Genomic DNA, 18,703 nt, shown 5'->3' with positions numbered 1-18,703 from the left:
AAATCTTGTGCCAAAGGTCGTCACAATGAATGTAACCAAAAGCTGGTGTTCAGAATGATTGACAGCTAAGCGCAAAATCTACCTGAAATACTTTTGTCTGAAAAACACCCGCGTCAGTCTCATAATCTGAAGGTCGTGAGTTCGATCCTCACACGGGGCAGCAGGCTCCTCTTTTCCGAAGAGATTTTGTCAAAAACTTAGAACTTTCCCTTTCAGTTCTAACACGTTTCTGATAAGTAAGGATTTGTGAACCCAAATGACAGATGGGACACATGGGTTGCTGTTTCTCTTGACCCGTTTGCTGTATAAAGAGGCAGATGAGAGTGATTTGAGCTGTTTGACAGCTAAGCGCAAAATCTACCTGAAATACTTTTGTCTGAAAAACACCCGTCAGTAGCGAGCGCGTCAGTCTCATATTCTGAAGTTCGTGAGTTCGATCCTCACATGGGGAAGCGGTACCCTCTTTTCTGAAGAGATTCTGTCACCAAATTAGAACTTTCCCTTTCAGATTTAAAATGTTTCTGATAAGTAAGAATTTGCGAACCCAAATGACAGACAGGACACATGGGTTGTTGATTCTCTTGACACGTTTGCTGTAAAAGGGGCTAGTTGAGATTGATTTGAGCTATGAAACCAAATTAAATCTTGTGCCAAAGTTCATCACAACGAACGGACCAAAAGATGGCGTTCAGAATTTTCGACAGCTTAACGCAAATTCTACCTGAAATACTTTTGTCTGAAAAACACCTTTGTCTTTGAATGTTGGTGGCAGTACAGAAAAGTACATTCCCATACCGGGAGTTGAACCCGGCCCGCCTGGCTGAGAACCAGGAATCCTAACCGCTAGACCATATGGGAAAAGATGTGCTGTCTTATCAGTGACAATCTGAAAAAAAATAAGTTTTCTACTTGGCACAAGCAACTTCTGCAGTTCTATTTGCGCAGCTTGCCTCGTTAACACAGTTGTAAGCAAATCAGTCTCATAAGCTGAAAGATGAACGTTCGATTCTTAGACGGGGTACTGGTCCCTCGTTTTCTCAATCGATTCTGTCTCCATCTTGGCTACAGGGCCACAGATTTTTCCGATTCAGTACCAAAACATAACCAATTTAGTTCCTAAACTGTTTCCACGTACAAGGCATGGGGCAGCTTTTGAATGTGTGTACTAGTTCCAAAGGAGTGTCACTCCCATAGCAGGAAGTAAACCAGTCGACCAGGGATACTAGGTCCTATCCACTTTTCCACGTGGGACAAGTTATACACTAAGCAGCAAGATAAATTTAAAAAAAAAAAAAAAAAAAAAAAAAAGAAGTTTTTGCTCTGATTAAATAGCTTTTACATCACAAAAGAAAAAAGTTGCCACATGAGCATGGTACTTAGCACGTCAGTTGGTAATCTGAAGTTCATGAGGTTTTTTCCTCACACGTGGAACTATTCTCCCCACTTTTCTTGGGATATTGTGTCACCCACTCAGAACTTTCTCACTGAAACATTTCCGATTCGAAAGGAAACAGGAGCCTTAGTGACAGACAGAACACATGGATTGTTGCGTCCCTTGACGCTTTGGAGTAATAAGGTGTAGTTGAGAATGGTTTAAGCTATGAAACAAAATGAAATCTTGTGCTAAAGGTCAGTAAGAGCCACAAATACCCTGATGTTCAGCATTTTTGACTGCAAAGTACAAAATCTACCTGAAATATTATTGTCTGGAAAATACATTTCTGTCTTTGATTGTTGGCAGTAGTACAGTAAAAGGTGCGTTCCCATACCGGGAGTCGAACCCGGGCCGCTTGGGTGAAAACCAGGAATCCTAACCGCTAGACCATATGGGAATGGATAGCTACACACTGAGGTATCTATTGAAAAAAATCAGCTCGGGGGCTTGCACAAGAAACGTCTGCAGATTGGCACCTGCATCTTACCTCGTTAGCGCAGTAGGTAGCGCGTCAGTCTCATAATCTGAAGGTCGTGAGTTCGATACTCACACGGGGCAGCGGGCTCCTCTTTTCCGAAGAGATTTTGTCAAAAACTTAGAACTTTCCTGTTCATTTCTAACACGTTTCTGATAAGTAAGGATTTGTGAACCCAAATGACACATGGGATGCTGGTTCTCTTGACCCGTTTGCTGTATAAAGAGGCAGATGAGAGTGATTTGAGCTATGAAAAAAAATTAAATCTTGTGCCAAAGGTCGTCACAATGAATGTAACCAAAAGCTCGTGTTCAGAATGATTGACAGCTAAGCGCAAAATCTACCTGAAATACTTTTGTCTGAAAAACACCCGCGTCAGTCTCATAATCTGAAGGTCGTAAGTTCGATCCTCACACGGGGCAGCAGGCTCCTCTTTTCCGAAGAGATTTTGTCAAAAACTTAGAACTTTCCCTTTCAGCTCTAACACGTTTCTGATAAGTAAGGATTTGTGAACCCAAATGACAGATGGGACACATGGGTTGCTGTTTCTCTTGACCCGTTTGCTGTATAAAGAGGCAGATGAGAGTGATTTGAGCTGTTTGACAGCTAAGCGCAAAATCTACCTGAAATACTTTTGTCTGAAAAACACCCGTCAGTAGCGAGCGCGTCAGTCTCATATTCTGAAGTTCGTGAGTTCGATACTCACACGGGCCAGCGGGCTCCTCTTTTCCGAAGAGATTTTGTCAAAAACTTAGAACTTTCCTGTTCATTTCTAACACGTTTCTGATAAGTAAGGATTTGTGAACCCAAATGACACATGGGATGCTGGTTCTCTTGACCCGTTTGCTGTATAAAGAGGCAGATGAGAGTGATTTGAGCTATGAAAAAAAATTAAATCTTGTGCCAAAGGTCGTCACAATGAATGTAACCAAAAGCTGGTGTTCAGAATGATTGACAGCTAAGCGCAAAATCTACCTGAAATACTTTTGTCTGAAAAACACCCGCGTCAGTCTCATAATCTGAAGGTCGTGAGTTCGATCCTCACACGGGGCAGCAGGCTCCTCTTTTCCGAAGAGATTTTGTCAAAAACTTAGAACTTTCCCTTTCAGTTCTAAAACGTTTCTGATAAGTAAGGATTTGTGAACCCAAATGACAGATGGGACACATGGGTTGCTGTTTCTCTTGACCCGTTTGCTGTATAAAGAGGCAGATGAGAGTGATTTGAGCTGTTTGACAGCTAAGCGCAAAATCTACCTGAAATACTTTTGTCTGAAAAACACCCGTCAGTAGCGAGCGCGTCAGTCTCATATTCTGAAGTTCGTGAGTTCGATCCTCACATGGGGAAGCGGTACCCTCTTTTCTGAAGAGATTCTGTCACCAAATTAGAACTTTCCCTTTCAGATTTAAAATGTTTCTGATAAGTAAGAATTTGCGAACCCAAATGACAGACAGGACACATGGGTTGTTGATTCTCTTGACACGTTTGCTGTAAAAGGGGCTAGTTGAGATTGATTTGAGCTATGAAACCAAATTAAATCTTGTGCCAAAGTTCATCACAACGAACGGACCAAAAGATGGCGTTCAGAATTTTCGACAGCTTAACGCAAATTCTACCTGAAATACTTTTGTCTGAAAAACACCTTTGTCTTTGAATGTTGGTGGCAGTACAGAAAAGTACATTCCCATACCGGGAGTTGAACCCGGCACGCCTGGGTGAGAACCAGGAATCCTAACCGCTAGACCATATGGGAAAAGATGTGCTGTCTTATCAGTGACAATCTGAAAAAAAATAAGTTTTCTACTTGGCACAAGCAACTTCTGCAGTTCTATTTGCGCAGCTTGCCTCGTTAACACAGTTGTAAGCAAATCAGTCTCATAAGCTGAAAGATGAACGTTCGATTCTTAGACGGGGTACTGGTCCCTCGTTTTCTCAATCGATTCTGTCTCCATCTTGGCTACAGGGCCACAGATTTTTCCGATTCAGTACCAAAACATAACCAATTTAGTTCCTAAACTGTTTCCACGTACAAGGCATGGGGCAGCTTTTGAATGTGTGTACTAGTTCCAAAGGAGTGTCACTCCCATAGCAGGAAGTAAACCAGTCGACCAGGGATACTAGGTCCTATCCACTTTTCCACGTGGGACAAGTTATACACTAAGCAGCAAGATAAATTTAAAAAAAAAAAAAAAAAAAAAAAAAGAAGTTTTTGCTCTGATTAAATAGCTTTTACATCACAAAAGAAAAAAGTTGCCACATGAGCATGGTACTTAGCACGTCAGTTGGTAATCTGAAGTTCATGAGGTTTTTTCCTCACACGTGGAACTATTCTCCCCCCTTTTCTTGGGATATTGTGTCACCCACTCAGAACTTTCTCACTGAAACATTTCCGATTCGAAAGGAAACAGGAGCCTTAGTGACAGACAGAACACATGGATTGTTGCGTCCCTTGACGCTTTGGAGTAATAAGGTGTAGTTGAGAATGGTTTAAGCTATGAAACAAAATGAAATCTTGTGCTAAAGGTCAGTAAGAGCCACAAATACCCTGATGTTCAGCATTTTTGACTGCAAAGTACAAAATCTACCTGAAATATTATTGTCTGGAAAATACATTTCTGTCTTTGATTGTTGGCAGTAGTACAGTAAAAGGTGCGTTCCCATACCGGGAGTCGAACCCGGGCCGCCTGGGTGAAAACCAGGAATCCTAACCGCTAGACCATATGGGAATGGATAGCTACACACTGAGGTATCTATTGAAAAAAATCAGCTCGGGGGCTTGCACAAGAAACGTCTGCAGATTGGCACGTGCATCTTACCTCGTTAGCGCAGTAGGTAGCGCGTCAGTCTCATAATCTGAAGGTCGTGAGTTCGATACTCACACGGGGCAGCGGGCTCCTCTTTTCCGAAGAGATTTTGTCAAAAACTTAGAACTTTCCTGTTCATTTCTAACACGTTTCTGATAAGTAAGGATTTGTGAACCCAAATGACACATGGGATGCTGGTTCTCTTGACCCGTTTGCTGTATAAAGAGGCAGATGAGAGTGATTTGAGCTATGAAAAAAAATTAAATCTTGTGCCAAAGGTCGTCACAATGAATGTAACCAAAAGCTGGTGTTCAGAATGATTGACAGCTAAGCGCAAAATCTACCTGAAATACTTTTGTCTGAAAAACACCCGCGTCAGTCTCATAATCTGAAGGTCGTAAGTTCGATCCTCACACGGGGCAGCAGGCTCCTCTTTTCCGAAGAGATTTTGTCAAAAACTTAGAACTTTCCCTTTCAGTTCTAACACGTTTCTGATAAGTAAGGATTTGTGAACCCAAATGACAGATGGGACACATGGGTTGCTGTTTCTCTTGACCCGTTTGCTGTATAAAGAGGCAGATGAGAGTGATTTGAGCTGTTTGACAGCTAAGCGCAAAATCTACCTGAAATACTTTTGTCTGAAAAACACCCGTCAGTAGCGAGCGCGTCAGTCTCATATTCTGAAGTTCGTGAGTTCGATACTCACACGGGGCAGCGGGCTCCTCTTTTCCGAAGAGATTTTGTCAAAAACTTAGAACTTTCCTGTTCATTTCTAACACGTTTCTGATAAGTAAGGATTTGTGAACCCAAATGACACATGGGATGCTGGTTCTCTTGACCCGTTTGCTGTATAAAGAGGCAGATGAGAGTGATTTGAGCTATGAAAAAAAATTAAATCTTGTGCCAAAGGTCGTCACAATGAATGTAACCAAAAGCTGGTGTTCAGAATGATTGACAGCTAAGCGCAAAATCTACCTGAAATACTTTTGTCTGAAAAACACCCGCGTCAGTCTCATAATCTGAAGGTCGTGAGTTCGATCCTCACACGGGGCAGCAGGCTCCTCTTTTCCGAAGAGATTTTGTCAAAAACTTAGAACTTTCCCTTTCAGTTCTAACACGTTTCTGATAAGTAAGGATTTGTGAACCCAAATGACAGATGGGACACATGGGTTGCTGTTTCTCTTGACCCGTTTGCTGTATAAAGAGGCAGATGAGAGTGATTTGAGCTGTTTGACAGCTAAGCGCAAAATCTACCTGAAATACTTTTGTCTGAAAAACACCCGTCAGTAGCGAGCGCGTCAGTCTCATATTCTGAAGTTCGTGAGTTCGATCCTCACATGGGGAAGCGGTACCCTCTTTTCTGAAGAGATTCTGTCACCAAATTAGAACTTTCCCTTTCAGATTTAAAATGTTTCTGATAAGTAAGAATTTGCGAACCCAAATGACAGACAGGACACATGGGTTGTTGATTCTCTTGACACGTTTGCTGTAAAAGGGGCTAGTTGAGATTGATTTGAGCTATGAAACCAAATTAAATCTTGTGCCAAAGTTCATCACAACGAACGGACCAAAAGATGGCGTTCAGAATTTTCGACAGCTTAACGCAAATTCTACCTGAAATACTTTTGTCTGAAAAACACCTTTGTCTTTGAATGTTGGTGGCAGTACAGAAAAGTACATTCCCATACCGGGAGTTGAACCCGGCCCGCCTGGGTGAGAACCAGGAATCCTAACCGCTAGACCATATGGGAAAAGATGTGCTGTCTTATCAGTGACAATCTGAAAAAAAATAAGTTTTCTACTTGGCACAAGCAACTTCTGCAGTTCTATTTGCGCAGCTTGCCCTGTTAACACAGTTGTAAGCAAATCAGTCTCATAAGCTGAAAGATGAACGTTCGATTCTTAGACGGGGTACTGGTCCCTCGTTTTCTCAATCGATTCTGTCTCCATCTTGGCTACAGGGCCACAGATTTTTCCGATTCAGTACCAAAACATAACCAATTTAGTTCCTAAACTGTTTCCACGTACAAGGCATGGGGCAGCTTTTGAATGTGTGTACTAGTTCCAAAGGAGTGTCACTCCCATAGCAGGAAGTAAACCAGTCGACCAGGGATACTAGGTCCTATCCACTTTTCCACGTGGGACAAGTTATACACTAAGCAGCAAGATAAATTTAAAAAAAAAAAAAAAAAAAAGAAGTTTTTGCTCTGATTAAATAGCTTTTACATCACAAAAGAAAAAAGTTGCCACATGAGCATGGTACTTAGCACGTCAGTTGGTAATCTGAAGTTCATGAGGTTTTTTCCTCACACGTGGAACTATTCTCCCCCCTTTTCTTGGGATATTGTGTCACCCACTCAGAACTTTCTCACTGAAACGTTTCCGATTCGAAAGGAAACAGGAGCCTTAGTGACAGAAAGAACACATGGATTGTTGCGTCCCTTGACGCTTTGGAGTAATAAGGTGTAGTTGAGAATGGTTTAAGCTATGAAACAAAATGAAATCTTGTGCTAAAGGTCAGTAAGAGCCACAAATACCCTGATGTTCAGCATTTTTGACTGCAAAGTACAAAATCTACCTGAAATATTATTGTCTGGAAAATACATTTCTGTCTTTGATTGTTGGCAGTAGTACAGTAAAAGGCGCGTTCCCATACCGGGAGTCGAACGCGGGCCGCCTGGGTGAAAACCGGGAATCCTAACCGCTAGACCATATGGGAATGGATAGCTACACACTGAGGTATCTATTGAAAAAAATCAGCTCGGGGGCTTGCACAAGAAACGTCTGCAGATTGGCACGTGCATCTTACCTCGTTAGCGCAGTAGGTAGCGCAGTAGGTAGCGCGTCAGTCTCATAATCTGAAGGTCGTGAGTTCGATACTCACACGGGGCAGCGGGCTCCTCTTTTCCGAAGAGATTTTGTCAAAAACTTAGAACTTTCCTGTTCATTTCTAACACGTTTCTGATAAGTAAGGATTTGTGAACCCAAATGACACATGGGATGCTGGTTCTCTTGACCCGTTTGCTGTATAAAGAGGCAGATGAGAGTGATTTGAGCTATGAAAAAAAATTAAATCTTGTGCCAAAGGTCGTCACAATGAATGTAACCAAAAGCTCGTGTTCAGAATGATTGACAGCTAAGCGCAAAATCTACCTGAAATACTTTTGTCTGAAAAACACCCGCGTCAGTCTCATAATCTGAAGGTCGTAAGTTCGATCCTCACACGGGGCAGCAGGCTCCTCTTTTCCGAAGAGATTTTGTCAAAAACTTAGAACTTTCCCTTTCAGTTCTAACACGTTTCTGATAAGTAAGGATTTGTGAACCCAAATGACAGATGGGACACATGGGTTGCTGTTTCTCTTGACCCGTTTGCTGTATAAAGAGGCAGATGAGAGTGATTTGAGCTGTTTGACAGCTAAGCGCAAAATCTACCTGAAATACTTTTGTCTGAAAAACACCCGTCAGTAGCGAGCGCGTCAGTCTCATATTCTGAAGTTCCTGAGTTCGATACTCACACGGGCCAGCGGGCTCCTCTTTTCCGAAGAGATTTTGTCAAAAACTTAGAACTTTCCTGTTCATTTCTAACACGTTTCTGATAAGTAAGGATTTGTGAACCCAAATGACACATGGGATGCTGGTTCTCTTGACCCGTTTGCTGTATAAAGAGGCAGATGAGAGTGATTTGAGCTATGAAAAAAAATTAAATCTTGTGCCAAAGGTCGTCACAATGAATGTAACCAAAAGCTGGTGTTCAGAATGATTGACAGCTAAGCGCAAAATCTACCTGAAATACTTTTGTCTGAAAAACACCCGCGTCAGTCTCATAATCTGAAGGTCGTGAGTTCGATCCTCACACGGGGCAGCAGGCTCCTCTTTTCCGAAGAGATTTTGTCAAAAACTTAGAACTTTCCCTTTCAGTTCTAACACGTTTCTGATAAGTAAGGATTTGTGAACCCAAATGACAGATGGGACACATGGGTTGCTGTTTCTCTTGACCCGTTTGCTGTATAAAGAGGCAGATGAGAGTGATTTGAGCTGTTTGACAGCTAAGCGCAAAATCTACCTGAAATACTTTTGTCTGAAAAACACCCGTCAGTAGCGAGCGCGTCAGTCTCATATTCTGAAGTTCGTGAGTTCGATCCTCACATGGGGAAGCGGTACCCTCTTTTCTGAAGAGATTCTGTCACCAAATTAGAACTTTCCCTTTCAGATTTAAAATGTTTCTGATAAGTAAGAATTTGCGAACCCAAATGACAGACAGGACACATGGGTTGTTGATTCTCTTGACACGTTTGCTGTAAAAGGGGCTAGTTGAGATTGATTTGAGCTATGAAACCAAATTAAATCTTGTGCCAAAGTTCATCACAACGAACGGACCAAAAGATGGCGTTCAGAATTTTCGACAGCTTAACGCAAATTTTACCTGAAATACTTTTGTCTGAAAAACACCTTTGTCTTTGAATGTTGGTGGCAGTACAGAAAAGTACATTCCCATACCGGGAGTTGAACCCGGCCCGCCTGGGTGAGAACCAGGAATCCTAACCGCTAGACCATATGGGAAAAGATGTGCTGTTTTATCAGTGACAATCTGAAAAAAAATAAGTTTTCTACTTGGCACAAGCAACTTCTGCAGTTCTATTTGCGCAGCTTGCCTCGTTAACACAGTTGTAAGCAAATCAGTCTCATAAGCTGAAAGATGAACGTTCGATTCTTAGACGGGGTACTGGTCCCTCGTTTTCTCAATCGATTCTGTCTCCATCTTGGCTACAGGGCCACAGATTTTTCCGATTCAGTACCAAAACATAACCAATTTAGTTCCTAAACTGTTTCCACGTACAAGGCATGGGGCAGCTTTTGAATGTGTGTACTAGTTCCAAAGGAGTGTCACTCCCATAGCAGGAAGTAAACCAGTCGACCAGGGATACTAGGTCCTATCCACTTTTCCACGTGGGACAAGTTATACACTAAGCAGCAAGATAAATTTAAAAAAAAAAAAAAAAAAAAAAAAGAAGTTTTTGCTCTGATTAAATAGCTTTTACATCACAAAAGAAAAAAGTTGCCACATGAGCATGGTACTTAGCACGTCAGTTGGTAATCTGAAGTTCATGAGGTTTTTTCCTCACACGTGGAACTATTCTCCCCCCTTTTCTTGGGATATTGTGTCACCCACTCAGAACTTTCTCACTGAAACGTTTCCGATTCGAAAGGAAACAGGAGCCTTAGTGACAGAAAGAACACATGGATTGTTGCGTCCCTTGACGCTTTGGAGTAATAAGGTGTAGTTGAGAATGGTTTAAGCTATGAAACAAAATGAAATCTTGTGCTAAAGGTCAGTAAGAGCCACAAATACCCTGATGTTCAGCATTTTTGACTGCAAAGTACAAAATCTACCTGAAATATTATTGTCTGGAAAATACATTTCTGTCTTTGATTGTTGGCAGTAGTACAGTAAAAGGTGCTTTCCCATACCGGGAGTCGAACACGGGCCGCCTGGGTGAAAACCAGGAATCCTAACCGCTAGACCATATGGGAATGGATAGCTACACACTGAGGTATCTATTGAAAAAAATCAGCTCGGGGGCTTGCACAAGAAACGTCTGCAGATTGGCACGTGCATCTTACCTCGTTAGCGCAGTAGGTAGCGCGTCAGTCTCATAATCTGAAGGTCGTGAGTTCGATACTCACACGGGGCAGCGGGCTCCTCTTTTCCGAAGAGATTTTGTCAAAAACTTAGAACTTTCCTGTTCATTTCTAACACGTTTCTGATAAGTAAGGATTTGTGAACCCAAATGACACATGGGATGCTGGTTCTCTTGACCCGTTTGCAGTATAAAGAGGCAGATGAGAGTGATTTGAGCTATGAAAAAAAATTAAATCTTGTGCCAAAGGTCGTCACAATGAATGTAACCAAAAGCTCGTGTTCAGAATGATTGACAGCTAAGCGCAAAATCTACCTGAAATACTTTTGTCTGAAAAACACCCGCGTCAGTCTCATAATCTGAAGGTCGTAAGTTCGATCCTCACACGGGGCAGCAGGCTCCTCTTTTCCGAAGAGATTTTGTCAAAAACTTAGAACTTTCCCTTTCAGTTCTAACACGTTTCTGATAAGTAAGGATTTGTGAACCCAAATGACAGATGGGACACATGGGTTGCTGTTTCTCTTGACCCGTTTGCTGTATAAAGAGGCAGATGAGAGTGATTTGAGCTGTTTGACAGCTAAGCGCAAAATCTACCTGAAATACTTTTGTCTGAAAAACACCCGTCAGTAGCGAGCGCGTCAGTCTCATATTCTGAAGTTCGTGAGTTCGATACTCACACGGGCCAGCGGGCTCCTCTTTTCCGAAGAGATTTTGTCAAAAACTTAGAACTTTCCTGTTCATTTCTAACACGTTTCTGATAAGTAAGGATTTGTGAACCCAAATGACACATGGGATGCTGGTTCTCTTGACCCGTTTGCTGTATAAAGAGGCAGATGAGAGTGATTTGAGCTATGAAAAAAAATTAAATCTTGTGCCAAAGGTCGTCACAATGAATGTAACCAAAAGCTGGTGTTCAGAATGATTGACAGCTAAGCGCAAAATCTACCTGAAATACTTTTGTCTGAAAAACACCCGCGTCAGTCTCATAATCTGAAGGTCGTGAGTTCGATCCTCACACGGGGCAGCAGGCTCCTCTTTTCCGAAGAGATTTTGTCAAAAACTTAGAACTTTCCCTTTCAGTTCTAAAACGTTTCTGATAAGTAAGGATTTGTGAACCCAAATGACAGATGGGACACATGGGTTGCTGTTTCTCTTGACCCGTTTGCTGTATAAAGAGGCAGATGAGAGTGATTTGAGCTGTTTGACAGCTAAGCGCAAAATCTACCTGAAATACTTTTGTCTGAAAAACACCCGTCAGTAGCGAGCGCGTCAGTCTCATATTCTGAAGTTCGTGAGTTCGATCCTCACATGGGGAAGCGGTACCCTCTTTTCTGAAGAGATTCTGTCACCAAATTAGAACTTTCCCTTTCAGATTTAAAATGTTTCTGATAAGTAAGAATTTGCGAACCCAAATGACAGACAGGACACATGGGTTGTTGATTCTCTTGACACGTTTGCTGTAAAAGGGGCTAGTTGAGATTGATTTGAGCTATGAAACCAAATTAAATCTTGTGCCAAAGTTCATCACAACGAACGGACCAAAAGATGGCGTTCAGAATTTTCGACAGCTTAACGCAAATTTTACCTGAAATACTTTTGTCTGAAAAACACCTTTGTCTTTGAATGTTGGTGGCAGTACAGAAAAGTACATTCCCATACCGGGAGTTGAACCCGGCCCGCCTGGGTGAGAACAAGGAATCCTAACCGCTAGACCATATGGGAAAAGATGTGCTGTCTTATCAGTGACAATCTGAAAAAAAATAAGTTTTCTACTTGGCACAAGCAACTTCTGCAGTTCTATTTGCGCAGCTTGCCTCGTTAACACAGTTGTAAGCAAATCAGTCTCATAAGCTGAAAGATGAACGTTCGATTCTTAGACGGGGTACTGGTCCCTCGTTTTCTCAATCGATTCTGTCTCCATCTTGGCTACAGGGCCACAGATTTTTCCGATTCAGTACCAAAACATAACCAATTTAGTTCCTAAACTGTTTCCACGTACAAGGCATGGGGCAGCTTTTGAATGTGTGTACTAGTTCCAAAGGAGTGTCACTCCCATAGCAGGAAGTAAACCAGTCGACCAGGGATACTAGGTCCTATCCACTTTTCCACGTGGGACAAGTTATACACTAAGCAGCAAGATAAATTTAAAAAAAAAAAAAAAAAAAAAAGAAGTTTTTGCTCTGATTAAATAGCTTTTACATCACAAAAGAAAAAAGTTGCCACATGAGCATGGTACTTAGCACGTCAGTTGGTAATCTGAAGTTCATGAGGTTTTTTCCTCACACGTGGAACTATTCTCCCCCCTTTTCTTGGGATATTGTGTCACCCACTCAGAACTTTCTCACTGAAACGTTTCCGATTCGAAAGGAAACAGGAGCCTTAGTGACAGAAAGAACACATGGATTGTTGCGTCCCTTGACGCTTTGGAGTAATAAGGTGTAGTTGAGAATGGTTTAAGCTATGAAACAAAATGAAATCTTGTGCTAAAGGTCAGTAAGAGCCACAAATACCCTGATGTTCAGCATTTTTGACTGCAAAGTACAAAATCTACCTGAAATATTATTGTCTGGAAAATACATTTCTGTCTTTGATTGTTGGCAGTAGTACAGTAAAAGGTGCGTTCCCATACCGGGAGTCGAACCCGGGCCGCCTGGGTGAAAACCAGGAATCCTAACCGCTAGACCATATGGGAATGGATAGCTACACACTGAGGTATCTATTGAAAAAAATCAGCTCGGGGGCTTGCACAAGAAACGTCTGCAGATTGGCACGTGCATCTTACCTCGTTAGCGCAGTAGGTAGCGCGTCAGTCTCATAATCTGAAGGTCGTGAGTTCGATACTCACACGGGCCAGCAGGCTCCTCTTTTCCGAAGAGATTTTGTCAAAAACTTAGAACTTTCCTGTTCATTTCTAACACGTTTCTGATAAGTAAGGATTTGTGAACCCAAATGACACATGGGATGCTGGTTCTCTTGACCCGTTTGCTGTATAAAGAGGCAGATGAGAGTGATTTGAGCTATGAAAAAAAATTAAATCTTGTGCCAAAGGTCGTCACAATGAATGTAACCAAAAGCTGGTGTTCAGAATGATTGACAGCTAAGCGCAAAATCTACCTGAAATACTTTTGTCTGAAAAACACCCGCGTCAGTCTCATAATCTGAAGGTCGTAAGTTCGATCCTCACACGGGGCAGCAGGCTCCTCTTTTCCGAAGAGATTTTGTCAAAAACTTAGAACTTTCCCTTTCAGTTCTAACACGTTTCTGATAAGTAAGGATTTGTGAACCCAAATGACAGATGGGACACATGGGTTGCTGTTTCTCTTGACCCGTTTGCTGTATAAAGAGGCAGATGAGAGTGATTTGAGCTGTTTGACAGCTAAGCGCAAAATCTACCTGAAATACTTTTGTCTGAAAAACACCCGTCAGTAGCGAGCGCGTCAGTCTCATATTCTGAAGTTCGTGAGTTCGATACTCACACGGGGCAGCGGGCTCCTCTTTTCCGAAGAGATTTTGTCAAAAACTTAGAACTTTCCTGTTCATTTCTAACACGTTTCTGATAAGTAAGGATTTGTGAACCCAAATGACACATGGGATGCTGGTTCTCTTGACCCGTTTGCTGTATAAAGAGGCAGATGAGAGTGATTTGAGCTATGAAAAAAAATTAAATCTTGTGCCAAAGGTCGTCACAATGAATGTAACCAAAAGCTGGTGTTCAGAATGATTGACAGCTAAGCGCAAAATCTACCTGAAATACTTTTGTCTGAAAAACACCCGCGTCAGTCTCATAATCTGAAGGTCGTGAGTTCGATCCTCACACGGGGCAGCAGGCTCCTCTTTTCCGAAGAGATTTTGTCAAAAACTTAGAACTTTCCCTTTCAGTTCTAACACGTTTCTGATAAGTAAGGATTTGTGAACCCAAATGACAGATGGGACACATGGGTTGCTGTTTCTCTTGACCCGTTTGCTGTATAAAGAGGCAGATGAGAGTGATTTGAGCTGTTTGACAGCTAAGCGCAAAATCTACCTGAAATACTTTTGTCTGAAAAACACCCGTCAGTAGCGAGCGCGTCAGTCTCATATTCTGAAGTTCGTGAGTTCGATCCTCACATGGGGAAGCGGTACCCTCTTTTCTGAAGAGATTCTGTCACCAAATTAGAACTTTCCCTTTCAGATTTAAAATGTTTCTGATAAGTAAGAATTTGCGAACCCAAATGACAGACAGGACACATGGGTTGTTGATTCTCTTGACACGTTTGCTGTAAAAGGGGCTAGTTGAGATTGATTTGAGCTATGAAACCAAATTAAATCTTGTGCCAAAGTTCATCACAACGAACGGACCAAAAGATGGCGTTCAGAATTTTCGACAGCTTAACGCAAATTCTTCCTGAAATACTTTTGTCTGAAAAACACCTTTGTCTTTGAATGTTGGTGGCAGTACAGAAAAGTACATTCCCATACCGGGAGTTGAACCCGGCCCGCCTGGGTGAGAACCAGGAATCCTAACCGCTAGACCATATGGGAAAAGATGTGCTGTCTTATCAGTGACAATCTGAAAAAAAATAAGTTTTCTACTTGGCACAAGCAACTTCTGCAGTTCTATTTGCGCAGCTTGCCCTGTTAACACAGTTGTAAGCAAATCAGTCTCATAAGCTGAAAGATGAACGTTCGATTCTTAGACGGGGTACTGGTCCCTCGTTTTCTCAATCGATTCTGTCTCCATCTTGGCTACAGGGCCACAGATTTTTCCGATTCAGTACCAAAACATAACCAATTTAGTTCCTAAACTGTTTCCACGTACAAGGCATGGGGCAGCTTTTGAATGTGTGTACTAGTTCCAAAGGAGTGTCACTCCCATAGCAGGAAGTAAACCAGTCGACCAGGGATACTAGGTCCTATCCACTTTTCCACGTGGGACAAGTTATACACTAAGCAGCAAGATAAATTTAAAAAAAAAAAAAAAAAAAAGAAGTTTTTGCTCTGATTAAATAGCTTTTACATCACAAAAGAAAAAAGTTGCCACATGAGCATGGTACTTAGCACGTCAGTTGGTAATCTGAAGTTCATGAGGTTTTTTCCTCACACGTGGAACTATTCTCCCCCCTTTTCTTGGGATATTGTGTCACCCACTCAGAACTTTCTCACTGAAACGTTTCCGATTCGAAAGGAAACAGGAGCCTTAGTGACAGAAAGAACACATGGATTGTTGCGTCCCTTGACGCTTTGGAGTAATAAGGTGTAGTTGAGAATGGTTTAAGCTATGAAACAAAATGAAATCTTGTGCTAAAGGTCAGTAAGAGCCACAAATACCCTGATGTTCAGCATTTTTGACTGCAAAGTACAAAATCTACCTGAAATATTATTGTCTGGAAAATACATTTCTGTCTTTGATTGTTGGCAGTAGTACAGTAAAAGGCGCGTTCCCATACCGGGAGTCGAACGCGGGCCGCCTGGGTGAAAACCGGGAATCCTAACCGCTAGACCATATGGGAATGGATAGCTACACACTGAGGTATCTATTGAAAAAAATCAGCTCGGGGGCTTGCACAAGAAACGTCTGCAGATTGGCACGTGCATCTTACCTCGTTAGCGCAGTAGGTAGCGCAGTAGGTAGCGCGTCAGTCTCATAATCTGAAGGTCGTGAGTTCGATACTCACACGGGGCAGCGGGCTCCTCTTTTCCGAAGAGATTTTGTCAAAAACTTAGAACTTTCCTGTTCATTTCTAACACGTTTCTGATAAGTAAGGATTTGTGAACCCAAATGACACATGGGATGCTGGTTCTCTTGACCCGTTTGCTGTATAAAGAGGCAGATGAGAGTGATTTGAGCTATGAAAAAAAATTAAATCTTGTGCCAAAGGTCGTCACAATGAATGTAACCAAAAGCTCGTGTTCAGAATGATTGACAGCTAAGCGCAAAATCTACCTGAAATACTTTTGTCTGAAAAACACCCGCGTCAGTCTCATAATCTGAAGGTCGTAAGTTCGATCCTCACACGGGGCAGCAGGCTCCTCTTTTCCGAAGAGATTTTGTCAAAAACTTAGAACTTTCCCTTTCAGTTCTAACACGTTTCTGATAAGTAAGGATTTGTGAACCCAAATGACAGATGGGACACATGGGTTGCTGTTTCTCTTGACCCGTTTGCTGTATAAAGAGGCAGATGAGAGTGATTTGAGCTGTTTGACAGCTAAGCGCAAAATCTACCTGAAATACTTTTGTCTGAAAAACACCCGTCAGTAGCGAGCGCGTCAGTCTCATATTCTGAAGTTCCTGAGTTCGATACTCACACGGGCCAGCGGGCTCCTCTTTTCCGAAGAGATTTTGTCAAAAACTTAGAACTTTCCTGTTCATTTCTAACACGTTTCTGATAAGTAAGGATTTGTGAACCCAAATGACACATGGGATGCTGGTTCTCTTGACCCGTTTGCTGTATAAAGAGGCAGATGAGAGTGATTTGAGCTATGAAAAAAAATTAAATCTTGTGCCAAAGGTCGTCACAATGAATGTAACCAAAAGCTGGTGTTCAGAATGATTGACAGCTAAGCGCAAAATCTACCTGAAATACTTTTGTCTGAAAAACACCCGCGTCAGTCTCATAATCTGAAGGTCGTGAGTTCGATCCTCACACGGGGCAGCAGGCTCCTCTTTTCCGAAGAGATTTTGTCAAAAACTTAGAACTTTCCCTTTCAGTTCTAACACGTTTCTGATAAGTAAGGATTTGTGAACCCAAATGACAGATGGGACACATGGGTTGCTGTTTCTCTTGACCCGTTTGCTGTATAAAGAGGCAGATGAGAGTGATTTGAGCTGTTTGACAGCTAAGCGCAAAATCTACCTGAAATACTTTTGTCTGAAAAACACCCGTCAGTAGCGAGCGCGTCAGTCTCATATTCTGAAGTTCGTGAGTTCGATCCTCACATGGGGAAGCGGTACCCTCTTTTCTGAAGAGATTCTGTCACCAAATTAGAACTTTCCCTTTCAGATTTAAAATGTTTCTGATAAGTAAGAATTTGCGAACCCAAATGACAGACAGGACACATGGGTTGTTGATTCTCTTGACACGTTTGCTGTAAAAGGGGCTAGTTGAGATTGATTTGAGCTATGAAACCAAATTAAATCTTGTGCCAAAGTTCATCACAACGAACGGACCAAAAGATGGCGTTCAGAATTTTCGACAGCTTAACGCAAATTTTACCTGAAATACTTTTGTCTGAAAAACACCTTTGTCTTTGAATGTTGGTGGCAGTACAGAAAAGTACATTCCCATACCGGGAGTTGAACCCGGCCCGCCTGGGTGAGAACCAGGAATCCTAACCGCTAGACCATATGGGAAAAGATGTGCTGTTTTATCAGTGACAATCTGAAAAAAAATAAGTTTTCTACTTGGCACAAGCAACTTCTGCAGTTCTATTTGCGCAGCTTGCCTCGTTAACACAGTTGTAAGCAAATCAGTCTCATAAGCTGAAAGATGAACGTTCGATTCTTAGACGGGGTACTGGTCCCTCGTTTTCTCAATCGATTCTGTCTCCATCTTGGCTACAGGGCCACAGATTTTTCCGATTCAGTACCAAAACATAACCAATTTAGTTCCTAAACTGTTTCCACGTACAAGGCATGGGGCAGCTTTTGAATGTGTGTACTAGTTCCAAAGGAGTGTCACTCCCATAGCAGGAAGTAAACCAGTCGACCAGGGATACTAGGTCCTATCCACTTTTCCACGTGGGACAAGTTATACACTAAGCAGCAAGATAAATTTAAAAAAAAAAAAAAAAAAAAAAAAGAAGTTTTTGCTCTGATTAAATAGCTTTTACATCACAAAAGAAAAAAGTTGCCACATGAGCATGGTACTTAGCACGTCAGTTGGTAATCTGAAGTTCATGAGGTTTTTTCCTCACACGTGGAACTATTCTCCCCCCTTTTCTTGGGATATTGTGTCACCCACTCAGAACTTTCTCACTGAAACGTTTCCGATTCGAAAGGAAACAGGAGCCTTAGTGACAGAAAGAACACATGGATTGTTGCGTCCCTTGACGCTTTGGAGTAATAAGGTGTAGTTGAGAATGGTTTAAGCTATGAAACAAAATGAAATCTTGTGCTAAAGGTCAGTAAGAGCCACAAATACCCTGATGTTCAGCATTTTTGACTGCAAAGTCCAAAATCTACCTGAAATATTATTGTCTGGAAAATACATTTCTGTCTTTGATTGTTGGCAGTAGTACAGTAAAAGGTGCTTTCCCATACCGGGAGTCGAACACGGGCCGCCTGGGTGAAAACCAGGAATCCTAACCGCTAGACCATATGGGAATGGATAGCTACACACTGAGGTATCTATTGAAAAAAATCAGCTCGGGGGC

At 42.0% G+C, this 18,703-nt stretch overlaps 13 non-coding genes across 13 annotated transcripts; 3 read left to right on the top strand and 10 right to left on the bottom strand.

Moving 5' to 3' along the window:
* Positions 1-1,760: 1,760 nt before the first annotated feature.
* TRNAE-UUC (transfer RNA glutamic acid (anticodon UUC)) lies at positions 1,761-1,832 on the bottom strand. The gene has a single exon. It is a non-coding gene; the product is annotated as a tRNA-Glu (tRNA).
* An 88-nt stretch (positions 1,833-1,920) lies between these two features.
* TRNAM-CAU (transfer RNA methionine (anticodon CAU)) lies at positions 1,921-1,993 on the top strand. Its single transcript has one exon. It is a non-coding gene; the product is annotated as a tRNA-Met (tRNA).
* Positions 1,994-3,589: 1,596 nt separating this feature from the next.
* TRNAE-CUC (transfer RNA glutamic acid (anticodon CUC)) lies at positions 3,590-3,661 on the bottom strand. Its single transcript has one exon. It is a non-coding gene; the product is annotated as a tRNA-Glu (tRNA).
* A 901-nt stretch (positions 3,662-4,562) lies between these two features.
* TRNAE-UUC (transfer RNA glutamic acid (anticodon UUC)) lies at positions 4,563-4,634 on the bottom strand. The gene has a single exon. It is a non-coding gene; the product is annotated as a tRNA-Glu (tRNA).
* Positions 4,635-4,722: 88 nt separating this feature from the next.
* Positions 4,723-4,795, top strand: TRNAM-CAU (transfer RNA methionine (anticodon CAU)). The gene has a single exon. It is a non-coding gene; the product is annotated as a tRNA-Met (tRNA).
* Positions 4,796-6,391: 1,596 nt separating this feature from the next.
* Positions 6,392-6,463, bottom strand: TRNAE-CUC (transfer RNA glutamic acid (anticodon CUC)). The gene has a single exon. It is a non-coding gene; the product is annotated as a tRNA-Glu (tRNA).
* A 2,737-nt stretch (positions 6,464-9,200) lies between these two features.
* On the bottom strand, positions 9,201-9,272 carry TRNAE-CUC (transfer RNA glutamic acid (anticodon CUC)). The gene has a single exon. It is a non-coding gene; the product is annotated as a tRNA-Glu (tRNA).
* Positions 9,273-10,172: 900 nt separating this feature from the next.
* TRNAE-UUC (transfer RNA glutamic acid (anticodon UUC)) lies at positions 10,173-10,244 on the bottom strand. The gene has a single exon. It is a non-coding gene; the product is annotated as a tRNA-Glu (tRNA).
* An 88-nt stretch (positions 10,245-10,332) lies between these two features.
* Positions 10,333-10,405, top strand: TRNAM-CAU (transfer RNA methionine (anticodon CAU)). Its single transcript has one exon. It is a non-coding gene; the product is annotated as a tRNA-Met (tRNA).
* A 2,566-nt stretch (positions 10,406-12,971) lies between these two features.
* TRNAE-UUC (transfer RNA glutamic acid (anticodon UUC)) lies at positions 12,972-13,043 on the bottom strand. Its single transcript has one exon. It is a non-coding gene; the product is annotated as a tRNA-Glu (tRNA).
* Positions 13,044-14,800: 1,757 nt separating this feature from the next.
* On the bottom strand, positions 14,801-14,872 carry TRNAE-CUC (transfer RNA glutamic acid (anticodon CUC)). Its single transcript has one exon. It is a non-coding gene; the product is annotated as a tRNA-Glu (tRNA).
* A 2,737-nt stretch (positions 14,873-17,609) lies between these two features.
* TRNAE-CUC (transfer RNA glutamic acid (anticodon CUC)) lies at positions 17,610-17,681 on the bottom strand. Its single transcript has one exon. It is a non-coding gene; the product is annotated as a tRNA-Glu (tRNA).
* Positions 17,682-18,581: 900 nt separating this feature from the next.
* On the bottom strand, positions 18,582-18,653 carry TRNAE-UUC (transfer RNA glutamic acid (anticodon UUC)). Its single transcript has one exon. It is a non-coding gene; the product is annotated as a tRNA-Glu (tRNA).
* Between the last annotated feature and the right edge of the window lie 50 nt (positions 18,654-18,703).

This window comes from Dendrobates tinctorius, unplaced genomic scaffold (assembly GCF_039654945.1).
Source record: "Dendrobates tinctorius isolate UK_male_01 unplaced genomic scaffold, ASM3965494v1 ptg000272l, whole genome shotgun sequence".
NCBI classification, from domain to species: Eukaryota; Metazoa; Chordata; class Amphibia; order Anura; family Dendrobatidae; genus Dendrobates; species Dendrobates tinctorius.
The sequence above is the reverse complement of the archived record's forward strand: the minus strand, read 5'-3'. Positions and strand labels throughout refer to the sequence as shown.